Genomic DNA, 12,936 nt, shown 5'->3' with positions numbered 1-12,936 from the left:
GAATATGTGCTCCAAAATGAATTAAAATGGAAGGACTGTGTTGGTGTTTCTACAGACGGTGCTTGCTGCATTGCTGCAGCTATGACAAGACGAGTGAAAGGATTTGCAGCTGCGAAACACTGGTATATACTATTCTGCAGCGTGTCCTATCTCGTTGCAGGTTTGTGTTAAATGAAAGATAATTTATTTATAAATAATACGTAATAAAGGAAATAAAGTTTTACACAAAAATTTTCAAGAAATGTATTCTATAAAACGGTGTATTATAAATTATTTTAAATTTTTGTGGGAGTTTTTTATTGTAAAGCTATTTAGGTGCATATAAAACTACAAACTNACGGTTTATTATAAATTATTTTAAATTTTTGTGGGAGCTTTTTATTGTAAAGCTATTTAGATGCATATAATAAAACTACAAACTATTATAGAATACGTAAGTAATATTGTAATATAAGAAATTTTTTTGTATGCGTATAAAAATATACATATAAAAGCTTTTATAATAAAAGAACTTTGGAACACCTGCTGCTTGCAATTATCAAGTCGTAGACGAAAACATGAAATAGCACGCTCATCTAGCCTCATTTTTTCCCCTTTCTATATCGATTCTTCTATACAGATTGTGGAATATTTTGTTGCAGTTAGTAATTTATTTTATTTTTATCTAAACACATTTAATCTAATTATAGCTATACAACACAAATTTACAATAATATTTACATGTTTCATATTCGAAAAAAGCGTTAAATAAAAATAAAATGATCGGTTTTATTTGCAGAGTTTATAATGTAAAGTAACATATTTTATTCTGTACAAAACAAATTGCACTCCTCTGTAGCCTTGAGGTGTGAAATTCCTTGTTTACAATTTACTATTTCTCTCATCACCAACTCCCAGGGGTAGTGTGGCTCAAGCAATGTAAGATAGTTAAAATTTTTCTCTGATAATAAGCAAATGAAAAATATACAAAATAAAAACTCTGCATTCTTTTATCAAAACCACTTTTACAGATGCAACTATCGTTTCAATTGTAATATCTCGCTTCAAATTCGCGCTACATTCAATCTGTTTTTCGTTTTCAAGCAAAGTCATATTACAGTTTACTTTTGTTTAGTTTTAAGTTTATCGCGAATTTAAAATTATAATAAAATTTCAAATTTACGAAAAAAAAACCCAAAAAAACTAATTTATTTATAGAAAATCTCTAAATTTTCATAGATTTATTAGTCAACAGATTAGTCACATAGAGAAAACAAAATAAACAGCAGCCTTCTAGCTAGAGCAAGTGAGAAGTTATGGCTATTATTACACTACTTCACTAATTACTCTCCTGGGAGGGGAGAGGATGAATCATATTAGGGTGAAAGTTAGGACAAGTTTTTTTGCAGATAATGTATAATAAACATTAATTTTATATTATTTCGACGATTTTCACAATTCTCGACTATACTACGCAAATTTGCATGCGATTATTTATTTATTTTCTCGTATTACATAACAGCAAAGAGGAAGATTACTTTCCTGGAATATTTATAACTTGACAGTTCTAAAATAATGTTTACTCGCCTAAATTCCGTCTGAGAACAATAAATTAGCTAATTAGAGCTAAAAAAATTAAAACAAGTGATTTTATAGCGATTGTTTACATATTTCAAACATCGTAGCCCGAGAGGGATGGAATTTAGCAGGAATTTTAGCTCCACTGTTTTTAAAGGTGGCAGATTCGTTGATCTAATACTAACAGAGACAACAATTATCAAACTGCCGTTTAGAAGAAGTTGACTATCGATTTTATCAATCAATAATCTTACTCCTTACCTATAATTGCCTTACAATGGGGGGACGGTCTTTCCCGAAATATTTATGGCTCGGGGGTGGTGACAAAACATTTATTGGTTCAGACAGTCAACAGACACACGAGACAGAGAATCCGAGTTTACATTGCTACAGACTTGATTACAGTTTGTACGAAACTCTTCCTTTCCATGTAATGTCTATGGTAGACCCTTGTTTTGTTTATTGGACGATCAAACTTTCGTTCACGTGCCTGTTGAGCTGTAATTGGTATATTATAGCTAAATGACTAAACGAATAAGCATCGACTAGGTTTGTGGGGTGGAAATTTTTATGCAAAAAGCCACATCTTCTGGGAGATACTTTGTCAGCTACAAACGTATACAGACAATCATTATTCTCATTTACTTTTACCCGAGTTTAGTAAATGTATATGTATATTCATCCTGTTTAACGTTTATAAGCATTTTTTCAGAACCATCCAGCCATAAGTCTTTTTAAAAAAACAAAGTACTTCCGTAATACGTAAAAAATACATGTATAATCGTTAATATAATACGGTAATAATCGCTAATTATAGTGCACTGTTTTTATGATAGTGTAAATAACATATAAACAAAATCAAACATCGATACAAAAAAGTGTATTGACCTAGATTTAGAAGAGCAACCCACCTCCTCCCAAGCCGATTGCATTGTAAACTATAGGCCATATTATGTCTCTAAGTCGGTTTAGAAAGCTGCAGTTATTTTTATTTGTGAGAAAATAGAACCTATCTATGCAACATATAACAGTTTGATCGAATGTTTATAAAAAAAAGCTTTTATTTTTTCATTCTTTAAAATTTGAATTTTATAAACTTTTGTAAGCATACGTAGTATCTTACAGTCAACAATCATAAACGCTGATATTTTATTCATATTTCTGTAAAATTATTTACATACAAAAGCATTTAGAAAGAACTTCCAAACACCTGCACGTAATCATTAATTCTCAGATGGAAAATCTTGTAATAAAATTTGATAATTGAAAATGTCTATTGTAATGTAATTACAAAGGTTTCGGATACCGGAATTCTTAAATGTTACAATTTATGACTGAAATAAAACACGTTAGATGCTTGTTCCTAGAATTTCTGACTCTGTTCTTTTTGGAATGCTTCTAGAATTTCTATTTATCTCGCTCCCGAGTAGACAAGTGCCCTTTTGGTTGTTTTAGTGCGCTCTTGGATATTCTGTAAATAACTTATATCAACGTCACGTGATTAATGTACGCACCGTAAGGCGTGATAATACGCATTACGGTGCGTACATTAATAGCGGTCGCTCCGTTGGGCCTCTGTTTGTAGACATTTGCGAACGACGGTGAAAAAAAAGGAAGGTGGTGACGCCCGTAATATCGAGTATCGCGATGGCGGGACCTATAACTTTAAAATATGGGTTTTTAGAGAGAAAATTTAAAAGATGGGTTCCAATAGCATTCAAAGTAGCTACGAGAAAAACTCGAGACGACACTTACATCACCGTATGAGTATATATATATTGACGTGCGTTTTCACAACTTGTAAATTTTCATTCATAAAAATACATAATGGACACGAAAGCAGAATCATCTCAACCATGGAGCGTTAAGCGACAATCAATCCTAGTGAACAGTAAAATCTTATACTGTAATTTACTTGTGGTTGTAGCACCCTTAAATCTTTGCTAGAAAATTATTCTTTTAAAAGAGATTTTGTAGAAAAGAAAGCGTATATTTTTAATATTACTGTTAACGTTTAAACGTTTAAGAAAGGAATACAAACACAGCATTAAGGAACGCAAAACATTTATTATATTACATAATTCATTTTTACATAAACATTTGCATATACAAGCACCATGATGCGAGTCCGAGACTCTCCATTTCGAAAACTACACAGATAAATTTTTTCCTTATCAACTCTTCGTGATGTTAACCGTTTAGGAAATAATGCATACGAGTTAACGTAAAATTTTTGCAGTTATAAAATTGGTAAAAATTTTTAACTTACTTGGTTATGAGGCACAGAAATGGTGACGATTGATAAAATAGAGATGATAATTATTAATTTATGGGTATTTGCTATAACAATAATTAAAATGTTAGTGATTTACAAGAACAATATATATAAGANAGATAAATTTTTTCCTTATCAACTCTTCGTGATGTTAACCGTTTAGGAAATAATGCATACGAGTTAACGTAAAATTTTTGCAGTTATAAAATTGGTAAAAATTTTTAACTTACTTGGTTATGAGGCACAGAAATGGTGACGATTAATAAAATAGAGATGATAATTATTAATTTATGGGTATTTGCTATAACAATAATTAAAATGTTAGTGATTTACAAGAACAATATATATAAGATAGATGTAAAAATTGTGAACTTACGGTAGGATACATAAAGTAGTAATAGCAGTGAGAGGCAAACAATATAAATAATAAAGTACACTGATAAAACCATAATATTTAAAACCGTGACATTGCAAACTGTTTTATCATTTAAACAATAAAATAGAACGATGAAGTAAAAAACGTGTGCGCCAGAGTTACGTTTTTTCTGTATTCAGAGGTTAATTAAAATCCCGTTCGCGGTCTTGCCTAAACGCATTCCTAAGCTTGTAAATAAAATTATTATTATAAAATTTGATCATATGGGAAGTGTTTAATGTGAACATTCTATTGTAATTTATCTTCGATCGTTACGTATACAGTATTTGTTGTCAGTTAACTCGTAATAATAATATCGTCTGCTTGGATTAATTAAAATATGTCTTTTTGAAATTATTTGAAATAATACTTTACACTCCATAGCTTCCTGTCAATCTTCTTTAACAATCACTTAAGAGAAAATTACACATACGACAGTAATTCTCCCTTTAAGTAGGCTGACCATTTACAGTCCAGCAGGGAACACATTTCAGAGTGTAAATGGAATATAAAGTAATTAAATTTAAGTTCTGTTTACTTTTAACTTTATATTATATTTTATTTAATTTTTCTTTCCAAATAAGGATTAAACCCCCAAATACGTCCCGGCTGCACGAAAGCACCCTTATTAAATTTGTAAATAAAAGAAGTGTTAATCTAAAATTTTACATAGTTGTATTAAAAAATATCTATATTATTAAATTATGTAATGAAATTTTGCTAGTAATGTCTAAAACTGTTTTAAAATGTATTTATAAGACATTTATTTGATGTTTCAATAAATTTTCTTAACTATTTTCTATCTGAAATAAGATTTCCCCTTCTGTTGTAAATGTAATATTTTCTAAACGAATGAAATAAAATAAAATAAGTTCGTACTTTAATATGTTGATGCGTGCTTCTTATCCTTAAACATTTATTATAACCGGCGATGGGCAACCTTTTTCTATGTAACGGCCGTATTTGAAAAATTTTGAACTAACGTGGGAATACAAGAAAAAAGAGAGGAGAAAGAATTTTTGCTGCATACTTCCTTAAAGCTGAGAAATTGATATATTTATTCAAATTTTGTGCGGGTTGCCCATCCCTGACTTATGAATTTGTCCAGGGCATTCTCGTGAACTAGGACTTGTTATCCCCCCCCCCCGATGGCCAGCCCTGTAATGTGACAATGTAACGTAAATATGTTTTAATTTGAAAAATTGTGTTTCTTTTTCCTCGGTATAACGTGTCCTAGTTCACAAGAATGTGATACTTTAATACTTGGTTGCTTCCTGTTCTTTCTATGTTCATTGAGAAAAAAACACAAAATTGTTGTATCGAAATTATCATACAAGAACACACGTGTGGTGAAGAGAATAGGTGTCCTTTCTTCTCCTTCCCCTCCTTTATTATCTACCACACCTCTCGAAGTTCCGTTTAACTGCCATACGTTACGCAAATGTTCCGTATGCTGTGAATGTAATATAAAACTATGGAGTGGATAGGGCCAGCTAAGGTTTAAACTTTTCGGTTGGTTTTGTTTATTTTACAGTAATTTTTTCGGAATAAGTTATTTCTACAATTTTTGCAAGCTTTACTTTTATCCTTACGCAGATACCTCTTTTTATTCGGTATAAAATTAATGGAAAACGTTAACAAAGGGAAAGGAAAGTCTTTGTATATGGATAGAAGACGCATAGTTTTATTTTTTATATTACCGGTATTTTAAATAATTTTTAGCTGTATATATATTTAAAGCAAAATATAACGCCATACACAAACGACGTAAATTGAAAAAATTAATTTGATTTACAATTTGAAAATTTAAAAGGTTTTTAAAAACGTGAGATCCGCTCGAACATTTCCCGGCACGGACGAAAAGAAACGCACGTGGTCGGATATTTGGCTGATTTTCTTTTTAAAGCCGGATATCCGAGATAATGCATCGTTTTCTCCACGCTGTTGCCAGTAATATTAGACCAAATTCAAAGGAATCATCTTGTAAAATGAAAAGATTTCGTGGGGACCGTTATCCCAAGCTAAATTTTACACACTTTACACGTCTAATTAGTCGGGGTTAGAATTCCAAGTAGTTGTAAAACTGTCAGTGGACCTTCAAAGGCATTCCACTCATACATCAGGGACTGGAAAAGTGATTGTTAAAGAAGATTGACAGGAAGCTATGGAGCGTAAATTACTATTTCAAATAATTTCAAAAAGAAGTGTTTTAATTAATCCAAGCAGACGATATTGTTATTACGAGTTAACTGACAACAAATACTGTATACGTAACGATCGAAGATAAATTACAATAGAATGTTCACATTAAAATTACATTAACAAAATATTCACTACTACTTAAGACTATATTGTATACCGAGTGAGAGACAATGAAAATAAGATTAAGATTGCAACTCTATCTTATTGTGGAAAGCTTTGTTAATGCTATATACATCAAAAATAAATGATTTTTCTCCCGATTTCCAGTCGTAAATTTTAATACAACATATTTCAGTAGTAGATGAAAAATATATTCTATTTTGATTACAAATCAATAATTTTATCGTTGATATCCGTCACATCAAAAATTTAAAGACATAAATAGTGATTTTTAACATCTGACTCGATATCCAAAATCTTGTTGCTGTAGAATGTCCAGAATTAATTTAATTCGTAAAATCACAATTGATTCCTAACACCCAGCTTCAATATCATTATTTATTGTTCACGATTCTATCGTTAAAGCGACAAATTTGAATTTATTAAAGTTCTAATAACAAGGAAATAAAAACAAACGAAAGTTTAACTTTTATTACGCTTACAATTTAAATTATCGTCGTAATAAAAATAAAAAAACTGATAAATTGTTTTGATAAAACCACAATAATAAAAATACGTTTTTGTTTTATATTAGAGAGAGAGAGTATTGTCATCAAAAATTATATTAGACATTTCTGTTCTCGGTTGTTCGCGAACTCTTATTGGCGCATTATTGGCGCATTAATGCTGTAATGAACGCCTTTATATTCATATATATTTGTATTTTCTTCTATGGGCGCAGCCATCTTTAATCTGTTACAGTTACGCTACCTGAAACCGACCAATAATGGCTGCTTTTTGTTCAAACGCATACGTCTTTCATCGTTCAGCAGACGTAACTACTTAACAGCTACCGACCTTTGCTCAGTTACGACTGTTGACTCTGCTGAACGCAGCCAATGACAATCGACCGAAACAATGGGATTAGTACCGTTTGTAAACGGAGTTCCTTAACTCGAATTCATCAAACTGTTTTAATAACTCGGATGGAGTTTTGATACAGTATTTTCATAAACTCGCCGGAATTATAATTTATATAAAATAATTAACGTTCGTCTATCAATAAAGTAATTAGAAAATTATGTAAAGCGCGGGGAACTACGTACAACTAACAATAAACGTCGTGTCGGGTGGAGGTGGTACTTCGGACAGCTCCTGTGACCTAGATCGGAGATGGCCAACCGGTGGTCCGTGAACCACCGATGGTCCGTGAACCACCGATGGTCCCCGAGAAAATTTTGATGGTCCGTGGAGAAATTTGGACATCGATCGACTCAACGTTACGCAAAGTATTACGAAAGAATAAAAAAACCCTGGAACACGAAATGACAGTTATCACGAAATGAGACGAAATAAATAATAATGTCAATAAATCAATAGATAATGTGAGTGGGATTGTCGTCTTTGGTAACTTGTTTCGAAGCAGCAACAAACTTCACACTCATCTGTTAAAATTTGACAAGTGGATTTCCTATTAATAAAGTAAAATAAAATGAAACGTTTGTGATCATTCTATACGTGTTTGTATCGTTAAAAATTTGGTCCGTGCAAATCGAAACTGTGAGTTTGCTGGTCCGTGAGGTGAGAAAGGTTGAGGACAACTGACCTAGATAACTGACTTCTATTCGAACCGGCTTTGAAATCTAATTTTTTTTTCTTTTGATTGCCGATGAATTTTACGGACTAGCCAGCGTAATAAATGAATGGATTTTTGATAAATTAATTTAAGAAAACAATTATAGTACGATTCTAGGTAAAAATTTTATCTTAAGGAGTGGTACATTTATGATAAAATAAGAAACAAATCGTTTCCAGGCGCGAAATATTGCAATTTGAAAAAAATCCTGATTAAATTATGAAACTGGTAATGCAATAATTGATCAAGAAACTACTATTTTAAACGTTATTGTTTATTAAAATAATAAACTAAACATATTAACATAATTTTAAATATTATGTGAGGCCGGAACTTCACCCTCCGACGGGATACGAGCTGTCGAAAACCAGAGACAACCGGTGACTTATTTTTGTAAACTGAATCGGGACCACGCGAAGAAACAGGGTGTGATGCGATTTAATTGTCACATTTCCTGTCGTAGATCATGAGGGAGATAAGGAGAACGACAGTTTTGGTGGTCACTTTACACAGAGTTCAAAGCCGAACCCTGTGTAAGGTGACCTACGGAGGGGGACAGTACGAACTCAGCTGCATTTTCTCCGAGACAAAAGAAAACGCATTGTCGGTAATTTACGGGACGATCGCTGGTGAAGGAGCGTGACCCTACCCTGGGGGAGAGCAGAGTATTCGACATTCCCGCCACCCAAATCGAGATCCTAGCAACCGATAGAGTTACGGGAGACCACCGTTTCGCACCAATCGAAACGGAATCGAGTGAAAATGGTATAATATCCCGAAATCTGAAGGATACGAGGAGCCCCACCATCTTGACTTAAGCCCGATTAAATTTTTGTTTTGCAGTTATATCATTGTAAACTACTAACCGTACTAAGAAGTATTTGCTAAGAGAGTTGTTTTTATAACCATTTTCCAACCCTACTCTAAAAGTTATCACCTCTGAAAAGCCAGAGCAACGCCGGGCACACGCGGATAGTTTTAAATAAAACAGAAATATTGTTTACTTATTTTGAATACCATTAGATAAGATTTCAAAGGGAGGGAGGGTTGATCTTCGGTGGACGACCGGTTTATTTCATTCAATTTTATACAGTTTATGCATTTTATTATATTCAAAGTTTCTTATATGTTTTGTTTCTGCTTGTAATACTGTATCTATCATTCGTAAAGCGATAAAGGTTTTAAGGGGAGGTCGAGTTTGTTGGACGTCCGAAGAGGAGAGGGGTTACGGAAACTTGGACAAACTGGGACAAGAGGGGGGAAGGGAGGTAAAAGTTTCAAGAAAAGTACTTACGTATTTTATGGACAGCCCTTTAGAGTTAAAATGCATGGAACCTATGTTTATGTTTTTATTGGTGTTCGTTATAGTGTTAGACACGATGATTTTAGAGAAGACAAAAGTATAAAAAATGGGATTGACGAGGGGTCAAATAGTGAGCCCAATTTGCATGTAAACAAATAGCTGTTGGTTGAGTGTGGCTTCCTGCAAGAAAGGACTTACAAATAGGTTCGAAAATATAGATCAGTGATTCTCAGTCATTTTTGAGCCACCACCCTCTTGATTCCATAAACTTATACCCAACACATTTTCCTGTGTGTGAGAACGGTTTTGAAGTATTCTTAGAAAAGCTTTACTACAACCATCACACTTCGCGTCCTTACCGTACATTGTTCTTTACATCTGGAAACCATTAAATGCAATGTTTCTTACCAGTTTTAACGAAGGAAAGGGGAAAGTCAGTGACCCGAACCCTCGCCTATGGTCACCATTCGGTTATGCTCCTCCTTTTGGTTTCTTTCGTCTTTTCTAGATTTACTTGGCCTACTAGGGGGCGGTATCGCTCACTTTGAGAACCACTGATATAGATCAAGGGTGGCCAACAAATCGATCGCGAAGCCAATTTTGGTCGATCGCTCGCGATGTCTTGACTTAATGTGTTACACCTGTAACCGAACGCAACGCGTGAACGTAATGCGCAAACGCAACTGTAGTGATATCGGACCTCCGCGTCATGGGCGTAGCCAGAGTTTTGTTATGGGGAGCCTAGTGGAGGCCAACCTGACACAAAATTGAATTATTTCAAATTATTGTTCATTATTGGGCACCGAGCAAGCCGTTCACCTTTTTTTAGTATTCAAAACTTTTATTTTAGCTTTAGGTTTTCACAAATCGACTCAACACTTTTTCGGCTGTGATTTCCTGGGGAGGGCACCAGGTTCCCTGGGAGGGGCCGTGCCCACCCAGGCTCCCCCCTCGCTACGCCCATGCTCCGCGTCCTCCCTCAGATGCGGTTTTGTCGGTTCATGCGCAATCCATTTACATACAGTTGTAAAAGGGGAATAAGAAATGTAGAAAAAGGGTCGTAAAACCGAAAAAAAGAAAGACGGGAAGAGGGACAGCGAGAGTACGTCGGGATACGGTAGAGAGAAGAAGGGTGATATGGTGGTCCCCGAAAGTGATAACGTTGAGTTTCAATTTTTCTTCTGTTTAAAATGTAAGTACTTTTTCTTCATGTTTTAAATTAAATTGTGGCTTTTCTTACCTATCTAAACATAGTATAGTATGTATTTCACACTTCCCCCTCTCCACTTACAGTTAGACTATGCCTACTTATGACAACAAGTCGATCGCAACCAAATTTTTAAGATAAAAAGTAGATTTTATGTACACAAAAATTGACCACTCCTGATATAGATGATAAACACTAGTCAGATACAACAAACTATACGAAATGTCCCGATTAAAATAAATTATTGGTGTAGAAATAAAGAGATTAGGCTTCTGGTTCCATATTCATTTCTGAATGTAGGATTAGTATTATTATAACAATGTCAATTGTGCTTCACGTGTGAGTTCTTCTGCTTTCTTATTTTTCCATTCACATATACTGTATTACCTACCAACTTTTCCTTCTCCTTGTTGGGCCTTTCTTTCTACAGATTTTTCCCTCCGAAATATCTCTCAAAATTTCATATTTACTTCCTCGGATGGTGTGACCAAAATACTCCGTCTTTCTTCTTTTAACTGTATTTAAAACTTCTTTTTCTTTTCCCATTCTTTCCAAAACTTCATCATTTGTTATCTCATTGTCAAATCATTTATATTTCTCTGGTAAAACCACTGTATCGTCAGCATAACGTATATTATTTACATTCATCCCATTTATTACAATCCCAATGTGTTCTATATCTTCTAAAGCTTCTTTAAAAATTTCATCTGAGTAAATATTTAAAGGTGATAAAATACATCCCTGCCTTATTCTTCTTTTTATTTCTATTTCTTCAGATAACTGAGAATCAATTAAAATCAATTGTTAAAACTGCGAGCAGGATAAAAACGCACAATCCAGATTAGTTAAATGAAACACAATTAATTTTTATTTACTCGCTTTTTAGGATACAGGTTCTCAGGATACCACTATGCTAACCCCACGGATACTCCACATAATTCATTAACCCGACAAAGATTGCACGCGCGTCGTTCCTTACCGATCACTTAAAACTATCTTAATTAATACTATATTTCTACTACTACTTAAACTTATTTTATATAGCCGGCTTACTCGAAGATTTAGAAGATGAAAGTAAAGAATAAGGAAAGAGGGTACCCAAAACTTGACGGATGCGGTTCCTCGTTGATCGGGGGGCTGGTTAGCTCTGTTCCTTGTTTCACGTAGAGAAGTTAATCCAAAGGGATGATCCTTCTGGCTCCCTTCGGTTGAGTTCCTTTTTCTTCTACGTTCCACAGATCTCCTTTTCACACTACGATGCAAAACCTTCCGGGGAGACGTACTTTCGCTCTTCACGTTCCAAAGTTCTCTTTCTCACCCTCACACGCTATACTTGCCGGGGAGACTTTTCTTTTAGCTCCTCTTCCTTCTCTTCCTTTCTACCCGTCTCCCCTCATTTTTCTCCCTTCCTCCAGTTCTCCCCTCAGAGTCTCCCGATCGCTCCCTCCCCTCCGAGCTACATTTCTTTCGTTGCTTCTCGGGTTAGCCCACCCGCATACCCACGCCAGGGAAAAGAAAAACGAGAACATTCCAGGAAGGGTAAACAAATAGGACAGACAGATGTGAAGCGGGAAGTATACAAGATAAAATGACACAATTATATACGAAATATATGATAAAATATGGCATGTAGCCACACAATAAAAGCAGAATAGTATTTTTAGTTATTTATCAAATTATCATTTATTCTTAAATATTTATTTCGGTACTTTTAAGTTCAAACTCCTCACGACGCATCGCGTGTCGCGTCGCTAGCCATAGCCTGGTTCGCGTTGGATTGCGTTTTAAAATGGGGGATTTAAAGTGTGCGAAAATTAAAACCCACACATTATTAATTATTAAAAGAAAATAATAATTTTTAAACCATTTGAATTTAGTTTTAGATTTAAGAAAATGATCATTAAAATTCTCAGGTGTCAAAAAAGGGTATAAACAACAACCTGAATTATGAGTGCAGATGTTATTGTTTTATACACAATCACCGAGCAGAGTCGATAAAGAGGTATCAAATGGACACCTCGAATGGGACCTTTCCCGCAACCCGAAGAGGTTTCATCTTGCACCTGGAGACAAAGCAGACCAATCGAGAAGCGAGGAATGGGACGAGGGACCAATCCGAAATGCGAACAGCGGGAGAAAAATTATAAAAATAGGAATTTCAAGGTCGAAGGACAGTCTCCTCTGGATTAAGCTCGCCGTGTGTTTTAGATAGTGAATTGTGTGGTCACCCAAGACGTCTCGC

Source organism: Centruroides sculpturatus, unplaced genomic scaffold (assembly GCF_000671375.1).
Source record: "Centruroides sculpturatus isolate CEXI.00-Female unplaced genomic scaffold, Cexi_2.0 scaffold808, whole genome shotgun sequence".
Taxonomy (NCBI): domain Eukaryota; kingdom Metazoa; phylum Arthropoda; class Arachnida; order Scorpiones; family Buthidae; genus Centruroides; species Centruroides sculpturatus.
This window is presented reverse-complemented; position numbering follows the sequence as displayed.